The following is a 21428-nucleotide window of genomic DNA, read 5'->3' on the forward strand; positions in this document are numbered from 1 at the left end:
TAAAATTAACAGTAAACATTACACATACAGAGGTTTCAAAACAGTAAAGACATTACAAATGTCATATTATATATATACAGTGTTTTAACAATGTACAAATGGTTAAAGGACACAAGATAAAATAAATAAGCATAAATATGGGTTGTATTTACAATGGTGTGTGTTCTTCACTGGTTGCACTTTTCTCGTGGCAACAGGTCACAAATATTGCTGCTGTGATGGCACACTCTGGAATTTCACCCAGTAGATATGGGAGTTTTTCAAAATTGGATTTGTTTTCGAGTTCTTTGTGGATCTGTGTAATCTGAGGGAAATATGTGTCTCTAATATGGTCATACATTGGGCAGGAGGTTAGGAAGTGCAGCTCAGTTTCCACCTCATTTTGTGGGCAGTGAGCACATAGCCTGTCTTCTCTTGAGAGCCATGTCTGCCTACGGCGGCCTTTCTCAATAGCAAGGCTATGCTCACTGAGTCTGTACATAGTCAAAGCTTTCCTTAATTTTGGGTCAGTCACAGTGGTCAGGTATTATGCTGCTGTGTACTCTCTGTTTAGGGCTAAATAGCATTCTAGTTTGCTCTGTTTTTTTGTTAATTCTTTCCAATGTGTCAAGTAATTACAGTGCCTTGCGAAAGTATTCGGCCCCCTTGAACTTTGCGACCTTTTGCCACATTTCAGGCTTCAAACATAAAGATATAAAACTGTATTTTTTTGTGAAGAATCAACAACAAGTGGCACACAATCATGAAGTGGAACGACATTTATTGGATATTTCAAACTTTTTTAACAAATCAAAAACTGAAAAATTGGGCGTGCAAAATTATTCAGCCCCTTTACTTTCAGTGCAGCAAACTCTCTCCAGAAGTTCAGTGAGGATCTCTGAATGATCCAATGTTGACCTAAATGACTAATGATGATAAATACAAACCACCTGTGTGTAATCAAGTCTCCGTATAAATGCACCTGCACTGTGATAGTCTCAGAGGTCCGTTAAAAGCGCAGAGAGCATCATGAAGAACAAGGAACACACCAGGCAGGTCCGAGATACTGTTGTGAAGAAGTTTAAAGCCGGATTTGGATACAAAAAGATTTCCCAAGCTTTAAACATCCCAAGGAGCACTGTGCAAGCGATAATATTGAAATGGAAGGAGTATCAGACCACTGCAAATCTACCAAGACCTGGCCTTCCATCTAAACTTTCAGCTCATACAAGGAGAAGACTGATCAGAGATGCAGCCAAGAGGCCCATGATCACTCTGGATGAACTGCAGAGATCTACAGCTGAGGTGGGAGACTCTGTCCATAGGACAACAATCAGTCGTATATTGCACACATCTGGCCTTTATGGAAGAGTGGCAAGAAGAAAGCCATTTCTTAAAGATATCCATAAAAAGTGTTGTTTAAAGTTTGCCACAAGCCACCTGGGAGACACACCAAACATGTGGAAGAAGGTGCTCTGGTCAGATGAAACCAAAATTGAACTTTTTGGCAACAATGCAAAACGTTATGTTTGGCGTAAAAGCAACACAGCTGAACACACCATCCCCACTGTCAAACATGGTGGTGGCAGCATCATGGTTTGGGCCTGCTTTTCTTCAGCAGGGACAGGGAAGATGGTTAAAATTGATGGGAAGATGGATGGAGCCAAATACAGGACCATTCTGGAAGAAAACCTGATGGAGTCTGCAAAAGACCTGAGACTGGGACGGAGATTTGTCTTCCAACAAGACAATGATCCAAAACATAAAACAAAATATACAATGGAATGGTTCAATAATAAACATATCCAGGTGTTAGAATGGCCAAGTCAAAGTCCAGACCTGAATCCAATCGAGAATCTGTGGAAAGAACTGAAAACTGCTGTTCACAAATGCTCTCCATCCAACCTCACTGAGCTCGAGCTGTTTTGCAAGGAGGAATGGGAAAAAATTTCAGTCTCTCGATGTGCAAAACTGATAGAGACATACCCCAAGCGACTTACAGCTGTAATCGCAGCAAAAGGTGGCGTTACAAAGTATTATCTTAAGGGGGCTGAATAATTTTGCACGCCCAATTTTTCAGTTTTTGATTTGTTAAAAAAGTTTGAAATATCCAATAAATGTCGTTCCACTTCATGATTGTGTCCCACTTGTTGTTGATTCTTCACAAAAAAATACAGTTTTATATCTTTATGTTTGAAGCCTGAAATGTGGCAAAAGGTCGCAAAGTTCAAGGGGGCCGAATACTTTCGCAAGGCACTGTATATGTTGAAGAGGGTGGGGCTTAAGCTGCATCCCTGTCTAACCCCACGACCCTGTGTGAAGAAATGTGTGTTTTTTGCCAATTTTAACCGCACACTTGTTGTTTGTGTACATGGATTTTATAATGTTGTATGTTTTACCCCCAACACCACTTTCCATCAATTTGTATAGCAGACCCTCATGCCAGATTGAGTCGAAGGCTTTTTTTGAAATCAACAAAGCATGAGAAGACTTTGCCTTTGTTTTGGTTTGTTTGGTTGTCAATTAGGGTGTGCAGGGTGAATACATGGTCTGTTGTACGGTAATTTGGTAAAAAGCCAATTTGACATTTGCTCAGTACATTGTTTTCATTGAGGAAATGTACGAGTCTGCTGTTAATAATAATGCAGAGGATTTTCCCAAGGTTACTGTTGACACATATTCCACGGTAGTTATTGGGGTCAAATTTGTCTCCACTGTTGTGGATTGGGGTGATCAGTCCTTGGTTCCAAATATTGGGGAAGATGCCAGAGCTAAGTATGATGTTAAAGAGTTTTTTTGTATAGCCAATTGGAATTTGTTGTCTGTATACTTGATCATTTCATTGAGGATACCATCAACACCACAGGCCTTTTTGGGTTGGAGGGTTTTTATTTTGTCCTGTAACTCATTCAATGTAATTGGAGAATCCAGTGGGTTCGGGTAGTCTTTAATAGTTGATTCTAAGATCTGTATTTGATCATGTATATGTTTTTGCTCTTTATTCTTTGTTATAGAGCCAAAAAGATTGGAGAAGTGGTTTACCCATACATCTCCATTTTGGATAGATAATTCTTTGTGTTGTTGTTTGTTTAGTGTTTTCCAATTTTCCCAGTCGTGGTTAGAGTCTATGGATTCTTCAATTGCATTGAGCTGATTTCTGACATGCTGTTCCTTCTTTTTCCGTAGTGTATTTCTGTATTGTTTTAGTGATTCACCATAGTGAAGGCGTAGACTCAGGTTTTCCGGGTCTCTATGTTTTTGGTTGGACAGGTTTCTCAATTTCTTTCTTAGATTTTTGCATTCTTCATCAAACCATTTGTCATTATTGTTAATTTTCTTCGGTTTTCTATTTGAGATTTTTAGATTTGATGGTGAAGCTGAGAGGTCAAATATACTGTTAAGATTTTCTACTGCCAAGTTTACACCTTCACTATTACAGTGGAACTTTTTACCCAGGAAATTGTCTAAAAGGGATTGAATTTGTTGTTGCCTAATTGTTTTTTAGTAGGTTTCCAAACTGCATTCCTTCCATCTATAGCATTTCTTAATGTTACTCAGTTCCTTTGGCTTTGATGCCTCATGATTGAGTATTGCTCTGTTTAAGTAGACTGTGATTTTGCTGTGGTCTGATAGGGGTGTCAGTGGGCTGGCTGACTGTGAATGCTCTGAGAGACTCTGGGTTGAGGTCAGTGATAAAGTAGTCTACAGTACTACTGCCAAGAGATGAGCTATAGGTGTACCTACCATAGGAGTCCCCTCGAAGCCTACCGTTGACTATGTACATACCCAGTGTGCGACAGAGCTGCAGGAGTTGTGACCCGTTTTTATTGGTTATGTTGTCATAGTTGTGCCTAGGGGGGCATATGTGGGAGGTAATGCTGTCACCTCCAGGCAGGTGTTTGTCCCCCTGTGTGCTGAGGGTGTCAGGTTCTTGTCCGGTTCTGGCATTTAGGTCGCCACAGACTAGTACATGTCCCTGGGCCTGGAAATGATTGATTTCCCCCTCCAGGATGGAGAAGCTGTCTTCATTAAAATATGGGGATTCTAGTGGGGGGATATAGGTAGCACACAGGAGGAAATTTTTCTCTGTTAGGATAATTTCCTTTTGAATTTCTAGCCAAATGTAGAATGTTCCTGTTTTGATTCATTTAATGGAGTGAGTTAGGTCTGCTCTATACCAAATTAGCATACGCCCTGAGTCCCTTCCCTGTTTCACACCTGGTAGTTTGGTGGATGGGACTACCAGCTCTCTGTAACCTAGAGGGCAACCAGTGGGTCCGTCTCCTCTATACCAGGTTTCTTGCAGGATGACAATGTCTGTATTACCGATTTCTTTGGTGAAGTCCGGGTTTCTGCTCTTTAGGCCAAAGGCAGATGACCTCAGGCCTTGGATATTCCAGGATAATATAGTGAAGGCTTTTTGTTCCATAGAGTGTCCAATGTTGTTGGTCGTGGTTTGGCCTCAGGCCAGTAAGTGTGAGCAGAGCCTGCTGAGCATCTGGTACATGCCATTGGCTTGGGCGAGTGTGAGAGTGGGGTTTGGGACTGTTTGCCCGCTCACTACCTGGGCGTATGTGTGGCTTCCATGTTGAGGCCCTCTTTGCGGGGGTGGGGTGCATGGGGTGGGCAGGAGTGGCATAGGTCTGATCTGAGGGGGCCTAAATGGGGTGTGGGCATGGTTGACGTGGGGGGGGTGTTGATTGGTTGGGGTGGGGGTGTGGATGTGTCTGGGTGTACTGTGGTCTGGATGTAATTCCTCTTGGCGTGGGTCCTCTATGTGTAGGTCCGGGGGGGGGGGGGGGGTCCTGCAGATCTGGGAGGGTGTCTCGCTGGTCTGGGTGGGGTGTCTATTGATCTGTTGCTCCTGTGTGAAGTGTTGGGGATACGTTTGAGAGCGATGTCCTTTAGAGTTCGGGCAAAGGTGGGCACTGCTGCCTTGTAGAGGTGGACCTGGTCATAGAGGCTGTTCAAGTCCAGGGTGGAGTGGTGGGCCAGGAAAACGTTTGGTTTTGAGGCACAGTCACGGGAAATGCTTGCATTTACCCACTGTATTGTGGCAGGGTGGAAGTCTTTTCGTGGTAGCAGGGTGGAGATAACCACTTGTGCGTTGGGGAAAGTAGAAGAAGCCTTTTCAATCACTCCCTTCAGTGCTGTGGCCACTCTTTCCTGCTGTGCTCTCAGGTCGTTTGTGCCTGTGTGTATTATTATGTGGCTGGGTGAGCCTAGTTTGGCCTCAGACAGAAGGTCTAGGGCGCGCTGGATGTTTGGACACCAGAGTTTAGACACACTGTGTTTGGGAAAAAGTTTTTTTTCTTCTATATATTTCCCATTTGAGTCCATAAGTAGTACAATCTGTGTCTTGTGTTTGTCCTCAGTGGGTGTGGGGGGGTTGTCAAAAGGGCTATCAGGGTGGCTGACAGGGGGGGTGCTCAGAGGGGGTGAGAGCCTCTGGGCTTGGGGTTCTTCATTTGTCTGTTCTGCTGTGATGTCGACTCTATGGTCAGGGTCTGGTGTGGACTGTTCTGCTGTGGTGTTGACTCTATGGTCAGGGTCTGGTGTGGACTGTTCTGCTGTGGTGTCGACTCTATGGTCAGGGTCTGGTGTGAACTGTTCTGCTGTGGTGTCGACTTTATGGTCAGGGTCTGGTGTGGACTGTTCTGCTGTGGTGTCGAGACTTTTGTTGGGTGCTGAGGTGGGCTGTTCTGCTGCTTTCTCTGTGGGGGTGGCCACCTCTCTAGTGGGTTGTTCTCTGTCACACGCCGTCCCCCTCAACTTCTCCTCCATCCCCCTCAACCTCTCCTCCACCAGCAGTCTGATACTCTCCTCTAGTCTCTCTCTTTCTCTCTCTGTCCTTCCCTCTCTCTCTCTCTCTCTCTTTCTCACTCTCTTTCTCTCTGTATCTCTCTCTGTCAAAAAAATACATTATTCATGGTCAGATGGGTTGACCTATAACCTCTCTCTTTCTGTCTCTCTCTCTCTGTCTCTCTCCACTCTCTGTCTCTCTCTGTCCACTCTCTCTGTCTCTGTCTCTCCCTCTCTCTCTCTCTCTCTCCACTCTCTCTGTCTCTCTCCACTCTCGTTCTCTCTGTATCTTTCTCTGTCTCTCTCTCTCTCTCTCTCTGTTTCTCTCTTTCTGCTGTGTCTCTACTTTACCTCTCTCTCTTCGAGGTTTTAGAATTCAGTGAGCACCCCTCCTCTCCTCCACTCTGAGGATCATCCTCCTTTCAGTCCTCTCCTCCATCTCCTCCTCTTGCCTGGAGACAGAGCTGAGGGATTTAAAACTACACACACACACACACACACACACACACACACACACACACACACACACACACACACACACACACACACACACACACACACACACACACACACACACACACTTTACCTCTTGCTGGTGAGTCACCATGTGATCATTGAAACCCTGATAAGAGCTTTATGTTTTCATATCCCAGATCCTAACAACCTCCTACAGGCCCAGGCCTTCAGAGCCCTGACAAAGTGTCCCATCTCTCTAGGGCCATTAGACCCTCCTGATAAAATGTCCCAACTCTCTAGGCCCATTAGACCCTCCTGATAAAATGTCCCGTCTCTCTAGGGCCATTAGACCCTCCTGAAAAAATGTCCCATCTCTCTGTGAAGGTGAAATATGTGAATGAATATACTGCAATGTTTTTAAAATTGTATAACTGCCTTAATTTTGCTGGACCCCAGGAAGAGTAGCTGCTGCCTTGGCAGGTACTAATGGGGATCCATAATAAACCCCAGGAAGAGTAACTGCTGCCTTGGCAGGAATGAATGAGGATCCATAATAAACCCCAGGAAGAGTAGCTGCTGCCTTGGCAGGAACTAATGGGGATCCATAATAAACCCCAGGAAGAGTAACTGCTGCCTTGGCAGGAATGAATGAGGATCCATAATATACCCCAGGAAGAGTAGCTGCTGCCTTGGCAGGAATGAATGAGGATCCATAATATACCCCAGGAAGAGTAGCTGCTGCCTTGGCAGGAACTAATGGGGATCCATAATAAACCCCAGGAAGAGTAACTGCTGCTTTGGCAGGAACTAATGGGGATCCATAATAAACCCCAGGAAGAGTAGCTGCTGCCTTGGCAGGAACTAATGGAGATCCACAATAAATACAAATACTGTTCTATCAATATGTTTTGACCATGATTCAATTGGATTCCACGTTAATCCTGGATTCTAGACTGATTCGATTGGATTCCACGTTAATCCTGGATTCTAAACTGATTCGATTGGAGTCCACGTTAACCCTGGATTCTAAACTGATTAGTTTGGATTCCATATTAACCCTGGATTCTAAACTGATTGGTTTGGATTCCACATTAACCCTGGATTCTAAACTGATTAGTTTGGATTCCATTTTAACCCTGGATTCTAAACTGATTGGTTTGGATTCCATATTAACCCTGGATTCTAAACTGATTGGTTTGGATTCCATATTAACCCTGGATTCTAAACTGATTGGTTTGGATTCCATATTAACCCTGGATTCTAAACTGATTGGTTTGGATTCCATATTAACCCAGGATTCTAAACTGATTGGTTTGGATTCCATGTTAACCCTGGATTCTAAACTGTCATGGTCAAACCATCGAGGTCCACGTTATCGGTGCCCGGGGAGCAGTTGTTGTGGTTGTTAACTGCCATGCTCAAGGGCAGAGAATGGCAGATTTTTCCAGCTGCTGGCTCGGGGATTCAAACAAGCAACCTTTCAGTGACTGACCCAATGCTCGATTCGCTAGGCTACCTAACCCTTTTTAGAGGGTTTTTAAATCTGTGTCTACAGGCCTCCATTATGTTGGTGTAATATCTGAACAGTTTTCTTCAGGCCTCCATTATGTTGGTGTAATCTCTGAACAGTTTTCTTCAGGCCTCCATTATGTTGGTGTAATCTCTGAACAGTTTTCTTCAGGCCTCCATTATGTTGGTGTAATCTCTGAACAGTTTTCTTCAGGCCTCCATTATGTTGGTGTAATCTCTGAACAGTTTTCTACAGGCCTCCATTATGTTGGTGTAATCTCTGAACAGTTTTCTTCAGGCCTCCAATATGTTAGTGTGATCTCTAAACAGTTTTTATGGCGGTTCGATTCCAACTGGGTATAATGTGTGTAGTGTCTAAACTGTTTATGTCTCTGTCTGTGTGTCTCTGTCTACAGGTCCCGAGGGTCTAGGCTTCACAGTGGTGACCAGAGACTCGTCGGTCCACGGTCCTGGTCCTATCCTGGTCAAGAACATCCTGCCAAGTGCTGCAGCCGTCAAAGACCTGTAGTCAGGTGATAGGATCCTGGAGGTGAGTGACAGCCCAGACAGCCAGTCAACTGATGAGGGATATTCCAGACGACCAACAGGAACAGCTAGACGGGAGATAAGAAGGGCTGATCAGTTTGTGCCTGACTGGCATGTGACGTTGTCATACAGTACATCAGAGGTAATCTGAAGAGGTAACCTGAAGAGGTAATCTGAAGAGGTAATCTAAAGAGGTAATCTAAAGAGGTAACCTGAAGAGGTAATCTGAAGAGGTAATCTGAAGAGGTAACCTGAAGAGGTAATCTAAAGAGGTAATCTAAAGAGGTAATCTGAAGAGGTAATCTAAAGAGGTAATCTGAAGAGGTAATCTAAAGAGGTAATCTAAAGAGGTAATCTGAAGAGGTAATCTAAAGAGGTAATCTAAAGAGGTAATCTGAAGAGGTAATCTGAAGAGGTAATCTGAAGAGGTAATCTAAAGAGGTAATCTGAAGAGGTAATCTAAAGAGGTCATCTAAAGAGGTAATCTGAAGAGGTAATCTAAAGTGGTTAGAGCGTTGGACTAGTGACCGGAAGGTTGCAAGGCTGCAAGGTTGCAAGTTCCTAGGCCGTCATTGAAAATAAGAATTTGTTCTTAACCTACTTGCCTAGTTAAATAAAGGTAAAATAAAAAAAAAGAGGTAATCTAAAGAGGTAATCTGAAGTAATGCTACTGTATATTGAGTTTCCTTGATAGTGGAAAAAGTGGATATCTACTCCGTAAATTTCAACGTATTTTGAAAAAAGTTTTTTTTACAGGCCGTTTCCTGCGTAAAAATGGTTTAATCTTCTGTTATGGAACACATTTGTGATCCTACTATGCCTGAAAACATTCATGCCAAATAACACGTGTCCATACTATGTGTGTACGTGAATGGTTATGGACATCATAGGGCGTAACCAGGAGCCTGTCGGTAGCCATGTTGAGAAGCACTAGACAGGAAGCCAGTGTTGATAGAGGGTTCTCTGTCTGGACAGTACTCCTCCTCCTTAGATAGAGGGTTCTCTGTCTAGACAGTACTCCTCCTCCTTAGACAGAGGGTTCTCTGTCTAGACAGTACTCCTCATCCTTAGATAGAGGGTTCTCTGTCTAGACAGTACTCCTCCTCCTTAGACAGAGGGTTCTCTGTCTAGACAGTACTCCTCCTCCTTAGATAGAGGGTTCTCTGTCTAGACAGTACTCCTCCTCCTTAGACAGAGGGTTCTCTGTCTAGACAGTACTCCTCCTCCTTAGAGGGTTCTCTGTCTAGACAGTACTCCTCCTCCTTAGATAGAGGGTTCTCTGTCTGGACAGTACTCCTCCTCCTTAGATAGAGGGTTCTCTGTCTAGACAGTACTCCTCCTCCTTAGACAGAGGGTTCTCTGTCTAGACAGTACTCCTCATCCTTAGATAGAGGGTTCTCTGTCTAGACAGTACTCCTCCTCCTTAGAGGGTTCTCTGTCTAGACAGTACTCCTCCTCCTTAGAGGGTTCTCTGTCTAGACAGTACTCCTCCTCCTTAGATAGAGGGTTCTCTGTCTAGACAGTACTCCTCCTTAGATATAGGGTTCTCTGTCTAGACAGTACTCCTCCTCCTTAGATAGAGGGTTTTCTGTCTAGACAGTACTCCTCCTCCTTAGATAGAGGGTTGTCTGTCTAGACAGTACTCCTCCTCCTTAGAGGGTTCTCTGTCTAGACAGTACTCCTCCTCCTTAGATAGAGGGTTCTCTGTCTAGACAGTACTCCTCCTTAGATATAGGGTTCTCTGTCTAGACAGTACTCCTCCTCCTTAGATAGAGGGTTCTCTGTCTAGACAGTACTCCTCCTGCTTAGATAGAGGTTTCTCTGTCTAGACAGTACTCCTCCTGCTTAGATAGAGGGTTCTCTGTCTAGACAGTACTCCTCCTCCTTAGATAGAGGGTTCTCTGTCTAGACAGTACTCCTCCTGCTTAGATAGAGGGTTCTCTGTCTAGACAGTACTCCTCCTGCTTAGATAGAGGGTTCTCTGTCTAGACAGTACTCCTCCTCCTTAGATAGAGGGTTGTCTGTCTAGACAGTACTCCTCCTCCTTAGAGGGTTCTCTGTCTAGACAGTACTCCTCCTCCTTACATAGAGGGTTCTCTGTCTAGACAGTACTCCTCCTTAGATATAGGGTTCTCTGTCTAGACAGTACTCCTCCTCCTTAGATAGAGGGTTCTCTGTCTAGACAGTACTCCTCCTGCTTAGATAGAGGGTTCTCTGTCTAGACAGTACTCCTCCTCCTTAGATAGATGGTTCTCTGTCTAGACAGTACTCCCCCTCCTTAGAAAGAGGGTTCTCTGTCTAGACAGTACTCCCCCTCCTTAGATAGAGGGTTCTCTGTCTAGACAGTACTCCTCCTCCTTAGAGGGTTCTCTGTCTAGACAGTACTCCTCCTCCTTAGATAGAGGGTTCTCTGTCTAGACAATACTCCTCCTCCTTAGATAGAGGGTTCTCTGTCTAGACAGTACTCCTCCTTCTTAGATAGAGGGTTCTCTGTCTAGACAGTACTCCTCCTGCTTAGATAGAGGGTTCTCTGTGTAGACAGTACTCCTCCTCCTTAGATAGAGGGTTCTCTGTCTAGACAGTACTCCTCATCCTTAGAGGGCTCTCTGTCTAGACAGTACTCCTCCTCCTTAGAGGGCTCTCTGTCTAGACAGTACTCCTCCTCCTTAGAGGGCTCTCTGTCTAGACAGTACTCCTCCTCCTTAGATAGATGGTTCTCTGTCTAGACAGTACTCCCCCTCCTTAGAAAGAGGGTTCTCTGTCTAGACAGTACTCCTCCTCCTTAGATAGAGGGTTCTCTGTCTAGACAGTACTCCTCCTTAGATAGAGGGTTCTCTGTCTAGACAGTACTCCTCCTTATATAGAGGGTTCTCTGTCTAGACAGTACTCCTCCTTCTTAGAGGGTTCTCTGTCTAGACAGTACTCCCCATCCTTAGATAGAGGGTTCTCTGTCTAGACAGTACTCCTCCTCCTTAGAGGGTTCTCTGTCTAGACAGTACTCCTCCTCCTTAGATAGAGGGTTCTCTGTCTAGACAGTACTACTCCTCCTTAGATATAGGGTTCTCTGTGTAGACAGTACTCCTCCTGCTTAGATTGAGGGTTCTCTGTCTAGACAGTACTCCTCCTGCTTAGATAGAGGGTTCTCTGTCTAGACAGTACTCCTCCTTCTTAGAGGGTTTTCTGTCTAGACAGTACTCCTCCTCCTTAGATAGAGGGTTCTCTGTCTAGACAGTACTCCTCCTTAGATAGAGGGTTCTCTGTCTAGACAGTACTCCTCCTGCTTAGATAGAGGGTTCTCTGTCTAGACAGTACTCCTCCTTCTTAGAGGGTTCTCTGTCTAGACAGTACTCCTCTTTCTTAGAGGGTTCTCTGTCTAGACAGTACTCCTCCTCCTTAGATAGAGGCTTCTCTGTCTAGACAGTACTCCTCCTGCTTAGATTGAGGGTTCTTTGTCTAGACAGTACTCCTCCTGCTTAGATAGAGGGTTCTCTGTCTAGACAGTACTCCTTCTTCTTAGAGGGTTGTCTGTCTAGACAGTACTCCTCCTCCTTAGATAGAGGGTTCTCTGTCTAGACAGTACTCCTCCTTAGATAGAGGGTTCTCTGTCTAGACAGTTCTCCTCCTGCTTAGATAGAGGGTTCTCTGTCTAGACAGTACTCCTCCTTCTTAGAGGGTTCTCTGTCTAGACAGTACTCCTCCTTCTTAGAGGGTTCTCTGTCTAGACAGTACTCCTCCTCCTTAGATAGAGGCTTCTCTGTCTAGACAGTACTCCTCCTTAGATAGAGGGTTCTCTGTCTAGACAGTACTCCTCGTCCTTAGAGGGCTCTCTGTCTAGACAGTACTCCTCCTCCTTAGAGGGCTCTCTGTCTAGACAGTACTCCTCCTCCTTAGAGGGCTCTCTGTCTAGACAGTACTCCTCCTCCTGAGATAGATGGTTCTCTGTCTAGACAGTACTCCTCCTCCTTAGATAGAGGGTTCTCTGTCTAGACAGTACTCCTCCTTAGATAGAGGGTTCTCTGTCTAGACAGTACTTCCCCTCCTTAGAAAGAGGGTTCTCTGTCTAGACAGTACTCCTCCTCCTTAGATAGAGGGTTCTCTGTCTAGACAGTACTCCTCCTCCTTAGATAGAGGGTTTTCTGTCTAGACAGTACTACTCCTCCTTAGATAGAGGGTTCTCTGTCTAGACAGTACTCCTCCTCCTTAGATAGAGGGTTCTCTGTCTAGACAGTACTCCTCCTCCTTAGATAGAGGGTTTTCTGTCTAGACAGTACTACTCCTCCTTAGATAGAGGGTTCTCTGCTCTGCTATAGCTTCCATCTTCAATACATTAAATACAACCATTCAATCTATCAATTCTATAATCTCCTTTTCTCATCAACCACCTCTCTCTGTGATTATTTTCTGTCTTTCTGTATTTATGCATTCACTTACACACACACACACACACCCACACACACACCTCCCCCCCCCCCCCCCCCCCCCCCCCCCCACACACACACACACACCCACACACCCACACACCCACACATGTATGTGTCAGCCTGTTAGCAGGAGATTAATTAGCAGATAAGTTAGTGACACGGCGATGCAGTATCCTCCTGGTGACATGTGTTCACAGCTCTGAGACGTTTATTCTAATGGTGTTTTTATTGAACCTTTATTGAAACCAGGCATGTCAGTTAAAGAACAAATTATTATTTTCAATGACGGCCTACCAGGAAACAGTTGGGTTAACTGCCTTGTTCAGGGGGCAGAACCACAGAAGACACTAACCACTAGGCTACCTGTCGTTTTGTAGCTCTTCTGTTTCCCTGAATCAGGAGAAATGGCTACGTACAGCAATACACACAAACATCGACAAAGGAATTCCTCGTTGGATTATTCAGGCAGTCAAGTTATGTATATGTTGAACCTCTTGGCTCATATGTCATATGTATGAGGTTTATGAGTTGTATACTTCCTCCTTGAACCCTTTCACTTCCTCCTTAAGTCTTTGTATTGGTTGTGATTGCTTTTCCCCTACACTCTCTCTCTCTCTCTCTCTCTCTCTCTTTCTCTCTCTCTGTCTCTCTCTCTGTCTCTCTCTCTGTCTCTCTGTCCCTCTCTCTCTATCTCTCTCTAGAGTGGGTCTATTAGTGTTGGGTCAGGGAGGGAGAGGTCGTGGTATTTTGTAGTCTTACATGACCCTGGTGTTCCACTAGACAACTTTGAAGACAGAAAGTTCTGAGTTGTGCTTCCTGTCTTTGTCCTGTTCCTCCAGGGAGGTGTGGTTATTATGTCAGCCAGCCTGAGCATCTGTCTGTTAGGATGTATAAGCCACCTTCTTCCATGACTGTCCTCTCTCTCTCTCTCTCTCTCTCTCTCTCTGTCTCTCTCTCTCTCTCTGTCTCTCTCTCTCTGTCTCTCTCTCTCTGTCTCTCTCTCTGTCTCTGTCTCTCTCTCTCTCTCTCTCTCTCTCTCTGTCTCTCTCTCTCTGTCTCTCGGTCTCTCTCTCTCTGTCTCTCTCTCTCTCTCTCTCTCTCTGTCTCTCTCTCTCTCTCTCAATTCAATTCAATTCAATTCCAAAGCAAGTGAGGTAGATAATATACAAAAGTGGAATTACATTACACATACAGAAGTTTCAAAACAATAAAGACATTACAAATGTCATATTATATATATATATATTCAGTGTTGCAACAATGTACAAATGGTTAAAGTACACAAGGGAAAATAAATAAGCATAAATATGGGTTGTATTTACAATGGTGTTTGTTCTTCACTGGTTGCCCTTTTCTTGTGGCAACAGGTCACAAATCTTGCTGCTGTGATGGCACACTGTGGAATTGCACCCAGTAGATATGGGAGTTTTTCAAAATTGGATTTGTTTTCGAATTCTTTGTGGATCTGTGTAATCTGAGGGAAATATGTCTCTCTAATATGGTCATACATTGGGCAGGAGGTTAGGAAGTGCAGCTCAGTTTCCACCTCATTTGTTCTCTCTCTCTCTCTCTCTCTCTCTCTCTCTCTCTCTCTCTCTCTCTCTCTCTCTCTCTCTCTCTCTCTCTCTCTCTCTCTCTCTCTTCCTGTTCTTATCGTTCGGCTGTTGTTGATTCAGTGGGCATTGGTAGGAAGTGAGGCGGGAGGTTGTGCACATGGCCCTGAGGCCCTCTACGAAATACAAAGGAAGTAGATGCAGTGTGTGGGTCTCTGTGAAGTTCAGGGTCCTTGCTGAGCAGCTGTGTGTCCTCTCTTCCTGTAGGCTGTATGTGTGTGTGTGTGTGTCTCCCTCTCTCTCTGTGTGTGTGTGTGTGTGTGTGTGTCCACGCTTTCCTGTGGGCTCCTCTGCTCCTCTCTCCTGACCACTCCTCAGCCATCACCTTCCTGGTTTGCCTCCCGAATGAACCCATGTTCCCTGCATAGTGCACTAATGTTGACCTGGGCCCATAGGCCTCTGGTTAAAAGTAGTGTACCACTTAGGGAATAGGGTGTGTTTTGGGATACAGGCTCTGTTGTTCTCAGCGCTTTCTGAAAGTAATAAACCCTTCAAGATGGGTAGATCATTTTCTCCGTTACTATGGAGACGCTGCCAAAATATACCACCTCAGTAAATACACAGCCGTTGTAGCTCATCTCGCCGTGTGTGTAGATCCTTCTAGAAGGATGTGAATCAAGGGCAACATTTGTACAATTCCTTGAGGACTAATGCTCTGAGAAACACACACCTAATTACCAACATAACTATCAAAAAAACTACCAATCTAACTACCAAACTAACAACCAACCTTACTACCAACCTACCTACCTAACTAACTACCAACCAACCTACCTAACTACCTACCTACAAACTTAACTACCTACGTACCTACCTAACTACCTACCTACCTACCTACCTACCTACCTACCTACCTACCTACCTACCTACCTACCTACCTACCTACCTACCTACCTACCTACCTACCTACCTACCTACCTACCTATCTACCAACACCCTACCTACCTACACCCTACCTACCTACATACCTACCTACATACCTACCTACCTAACTAACTACCAACCAACCTACCTACCTAACTACCTACCTACAAACTTACCTACCTATCTACCTACCTACCTACCTACCTACACCCTACCTACCTACCTACCTACCTACACCCTACCTACCTACCTACACCCTACCTACCTACCTACCTACCTACCTACCTACCTACCTACCTACCTACCTACCTACCTACCTACCTACCTACCTACCTACACCCTACCTACCTACCTACCTACCTACCTACCTACCTACCTACCTACCTACCTACCTACCTACCTACCTACCTACCTACCTAACTAACTAACTTTATTCAGCATTTCATTTCTACTACACCTGTTGTATTCAGCATTTCACTGTAAGGTCTACTACACCTGTTGTATTCAGCATTTCACTGTAAGGTCTACTACACCTGTTGTATTCAGCATTTCACTGTGAGGTCTACTACACCTGTTGTATTCAGCATTTCACTGTAAGGTCTACTACACCTGTTGTATTCAGCATTTCACTGTAAGGTCTACTACACCTGTTGTATTCAGCATTTCACTGTGAGGTCTACTACACCTGTTGTATTCAGCATTTCACTGTAAGGTCTACTACACCTGTTGTATTCAGCATTTCACTGTAAGGTCTACTACACCTGTTGTATTCAGCATTTCACAGTAAGGTCTACTACACCTGTTGTATTCAGCATTTCACTGTGAGGTCTACTACACCTGTTGTATTCAGTATTTCACTGTAAGGTCTACTACACCTGTTGTATTCAGCATTTCACTGTAAGGTCTACTACACCTGTTGTATTCAGCATTTCACTGTAAGGTCTACTACACCTGTTGTATTCAGCATTTCACTGTAAGGTCTACTACACCTGTTGTATTCAGCATTTCACTGTAAGGTCTACTACACCTGTTGTATTCAGCATTTCACTGTGAGGTCTACTACACCTGTTGTATTCAGCATTTCTCTGTAAGGTCTACTACACCTGTTGTATTCAGCATTTCCCAGTAAGGTCTACTACACCTGTTGTATTCAGCATTTCACTGTGAGGTCTACTACACCTGTTGTATTCAGCATTTCACTGTAAGGTCTACTACACCTGTTGTATTCAGCATTTCACTGTAAGGTCTACTACACCTGTTGTATTCAGCATTTCACTGTAAGGTCTACTACACCTGTTGTATTCAGCGCATGTGACAAATAACATTAGATTTGGTTATTTGGTCTCTGTCGTACAGCGAAGTTCTGTTTTCCTATTGCGTTATTGTAGATAACAGGAGTCATACATAACTCTTCGTCTTTATAAACACCAGTTAATACCGTATGGAAAATATAGCACTGTCCCTTAGATACGGCAGTCAGTAGACTAAACACAGGAAAGCCTTGCTAGCAGAAACACTGTCCATGCTGCCAAACCTATTTCCTGTGTATAATATTTATAGAGGTACAGTACAGAATGATACCAGCTCATTTTCACCTTGTCAGCATACCAAATGGCACCATGTGTCCTTTATAGTACACTACTTTTGACTACAACACTAAGGGAATAGGGTACACTATAAAGGGAACAGGTTGATGTAGTGTCCAAATTGACATTCATTTGGATTGGTTGTATAGATTACTCTGAGTTAGGTGTGGCTGGTTGTATAGATTACTCTGAGTTAGGTGTAGCTGGTTGTATAGTTTACTCTGAGTTAGGTGTGGCTGGTTGTATAGATTACTTTGAGTTAGGTGTGGCTGGTTGTATAGATTACTCTGAGTTAGGTGTAGCTGGTTGTATAGTTTACTCTGAGTTAGGTGTGGCTGGTTGTATAGATTACTCTGAGTTAGGTGTAGCTGGTTGTATAGTTTACTCTGAGTTAGGTGTGGCTGGTTGTATAGATTACTCTGAGTTAGGTGTGGCTGGTTGTATAGATTACTCTGAGTTAGGTGTAGCTGGTTGTATAGTTTACTCTGAGTTAGGTGTGGCTGGTTGTATAGTTTACTCTGAGTTAGGTGTGGCTGGTTGTATAGATTACTCTGAGTTAGGTGTGGCTGGTTGTATAGTTTACTCTGAGTTAGGTGTGGCTGGTTGTATAGATTACTCTGAGTTAGGTGTGGCTGGTTGTATAGATTACTCTGAGTTAGGTGTGGCTGGTTGTATAGATTACTCTGAGTTAGGTATGGCTGGTTGTATAGATTACTCTGAGTTAGGTGTGGCTGGTTGTATAGATTACTCTGAGTTAGGTGTGGCTGGTTGTATAGATTACTCTGAGTTAGGTGTGGCTGGTTGTATAGATTACTCTGAGTTAGGTGTGGCTGGTTGTATAGATTACTCTGAGTTAGGTGTGGCTGGTTGTATAGATTACTCTGCTGTTCACTGATCTTCACTGTTCCGCCCTTCACAATCACTGACACTACTATTTTTTTATTTTTTTTTTATTTCACCTTTATTTAACCAGGTAGGCTAGTTGAGAACACCTTTATTTAACCAGGTAGGCTAGTTGAGAACACCTTTATTTAACCAGGTAGGCTAGTTGAGAACACCTTTATTTAACCAGGTAGGCCAGTTGAGAACACCTTTATTTAACCAGGTAGGCTAGTTGAGAACACCTTTATTTAACCAGGTAGGCCAGTTGAGAACACCTTTATTTAACCAGGTAGGCTAGTTGAGAACACCTTTATTTAACCAGGTAGGCCAGTTGAGAACACCTTTATTTAACCAGGTAGGCTAGTTGAGAACACCTTTATTTAACCAGGTAGGCCAGTTGAGAACACCTTTATTTAACCAGGTAGGCTAGTTGAGAACACCTTTATTTAACCAGGTAGGCCAGTTGAGAACACCTTTATTTAACCAGGTAGGCCAGTTGAGAACACCTTTATTTAACCAGGTAGGCCAGTTGAGAACACCTTTATTTAACCAGGTAGGCCAGTTGAGAACACCTTTATTTAACCAGGTAGGCTAGTTGAGAACACCTTTATTTAACCAGGTAGGCCAGTTGAGAACACCTTTATTTAACCAGGTAGGCCAGTTGAGAACACCTTTATTTAACCAGGTAGGCAAGTTGAGAACACCTTTATTTAACCAGGTAGGCCAGTTGAGAACACCTTTATTTAACCAGGTAGGCCAGTTGAGAACACCTTTATTTAACCAGGTAGGCCAGTTGAGAACACCTTTATTTAACCAGGTAGGCAAGTTGAGAACACCTTTATTTAACCAGGTAGGCCAGTTGAGAACACCTTTATTTAACCAGGTAGGCCAGTTGAGAACACCTTTATTTAACCAGGTAGGCCAGTTGAGAACACCTTTATTTAACCAGGTAGGCCAGTTGAGAACACCTTTATTTAACCAGGTAGGCTAGTTGAGAACAAGTTCTCATTTACAATTGCGACCTGGCCACGATAAAGCAAAGCAGTTCGACACACACAACAACACAGAGTTACACATGGAGTAAACCAAACATACAGTCAATAATACAGTATAAACAAGTCTATATACAATGTGAGCAAATGAGGTCAGAAGGGAGGTAAAGGCAAAAAAGGCCATGGTGGCAAAGTAAATACAATATAGCAAGTAAAACACTGGAATGGTAGTTTTGCAATGGAAGAATGTGCAAAGTAGAAATAAAAATAATGGGGTGCAAAGGAGCAAAATAAATAAATACATTAAATACAGTTGGGAAAGAGGTAGTTGTTTGGGCTAAATTATAGGTGGGCTATGTACAGGTGCAGTAATATGTGAGCTGCTCTGACAGTTGGTGCTTAAAGCTAGTGAGGGAGATAAGTGTTTCCAGTTTCAGAGATTTTTGTAGTTCGTTCCAGTCATTGGCTGCAGAGAACTGGAAAGAGAGGCGGCCAAAGAAAGAATTGGTTTTGGGGGTGACTAGAGAGATATACCTGCTGGAGCGTGTGCTACAGGTGGGAGATGCTATGGTGACCAGCGAGCTGAGATAAGGGGGGACTTTACCTAGCAGGGTCTTGTAGATGACATGGAGCCAGTGGGTTTGGCGACGAGTATGAAGCGAGGGCCAGCCAACGAGAGCGTACAGGTCGCAATGGTGGGTAGTATATGGGGCTTTGGTGACAAAACGGATTGCACTGTGATAGACTGAAAGTGTGTGTGTGTAATGTAGTGAGTGTGTGTGTGTGTAGTGTACGTAGTGGGTGTGTGTAGTGTTTATAGTGTATGCATTTTGTGTGTAGTGTAGTGAGTTTGTGTGTGTGTGGTGTGTAGTGTCTGTAGTGCTTATAGTGTATGTAGTGTGTGTGTGTGTGTAGTGTTTGTAATGTTTATAGTGTATGTATTGTGTGTGTAGTATAGTGAGTGTGTGTGTGTAGTGTGTAGTGTCTGTGGTGTTTATAGTGTATGTATTGTGTGTGTGTGTGTGTAGTGTGTAGTGTCTGTAGTGTTTATAGTGTTTGTATTGTGTGTGTGTGTAGTGTGTAGTGTCTGTAGTGCATATAGTGTATGTAGTGTGTGTAGTGTAATGTAATGTTGTGAAACAGCTAGGTTCCTGCAGGACCTCCAGCTCCAACCAATAACAACCGACTCTGATTGTGTCCAGGCGTCCTCAATTACCCATGACACATTAGCATGTTTATGCAGCCCGGGTGTGTTCAGCCACCTGTATGTTATTCCTGAGGGGGAATGCACATACCATGCCTCAGGGCTGGGCCATGTAGCACATTCATTACATTCATTTTCAAGTATGTTTTACTGCCATATTCCAAATATCTGTGTCACAAATAATTACAGACTACATGCAGGCAACATACATGTTATATACAGGCTACATACATGTTATATACAGGCAACATACAGGCTACATACAGGCTACATACATGTTATATACAGGCTCCATACAGGCTACATACAGGCTACATACATGTTATATACAGGCTCCATACAGGCTACATACAGGCTACATACATGTTATATACAGGCTCCATACAGGCTACATACAGGCTACATACATGTTATATACAGGCTCCATACATGCTACATACAGGCTACATACATGTTATATACAGGCTCCATACAGGCTACATACAGGCTACATACATGTTATATACAGGCTACATACAGGCTACATATAGGCTACATACAGTGCCTTGCGAAAGCATTCGGCCCCCTTGAACATTGCGACCTTTTGCCACATTTCAGGCTTCAAACATAAAGATATAAAACTGTATTTTTTTGTGAAGAATCAACAACAAGTGGGACACAATCATGAAGTGGAACGTGGACAGAGTCTCCCACCTCAGCTGTAGATCTCTGCAGTTCATCCAGAGTGATCATGGGCCTCTTGGCTGCATCTCTGATCAGTCTTCTCCTTGTATGAGCTGAAAGTTTAGAGGGACGGCCAGGTCTTGGTAGATTTGCAGTGGTCTGATACTCCTTCCATTTCAATATTATCGCTTAGACAGTGATGCTTGGGAAATATTTTTGTATCCAAATCCGGCTTTAAACTTCTTCACAACAGTATCTCGGACCTGCCTGGTGTGTTCCTTGTTCTTCATGATGCTCTCTGCGCTTTTAACGGACCTCTGAGACTATCACAGTGCAGGTGCATTTATACGGAGACTTGATTACACACAGGTGGATTGTATTTATCATCATTAGTCATTTATGTCAACATTGGATCATTCAGAGATCCTCACTGAACTTCTGGAGAGAGTTTGCTGCACTGAAAGTAAAGGGGCTGAATAATTTTGCACGCCCAATTTTTCAGTTTTTGATTTGTTAAAAAAGTTTGAAATATCCAATAAATGTCGTTCCACTTCATGATTGTGTCCCACTTGTTGTTGATTCTTCACAAAAAAATACAGTTTTATATCTTCATGTTTGAAGCCTGAAATGTGGCAAAAGGTCGCAAAGTTCAAGGGGGCCGAATACTTTCGCAAGGCACTGTATATGTTATATACAGGCTACATACATGTTATATACAGGCTAAATACAAGCTCTATACAGGCTACATACATACATACTGTTCGGCAGTCTGATGTCTTGGGGGTAGAAGCTGTTCAGCAGTCTGATGGCTTGGGGGTAGAAGCTGTTCGGCAGTCTGATGGCTTGGGGGTAGAAGCTGTTCAGCAGTCTGATGGCTTGGGGATAGAAGCTGTTCAGCAGTCTGATGGCTT

The sequence above is a fragment of the Oncorhynchus mykiss genome, chromosome 22 (assembly GCF_013265735.2).
Source record: "Oncorhynchus mykiss isolate Arlee chromosome 22, USDA_OmykA_1.1, whole genome shotgun sequence".
Classification (NCBI taxonomy): Eukaryota; Metazoa; Chordata; class Actinopteri; order Salmoniformes; family Salmonidae; genus Oncorhynchus; species Oncorhynchus mykiss.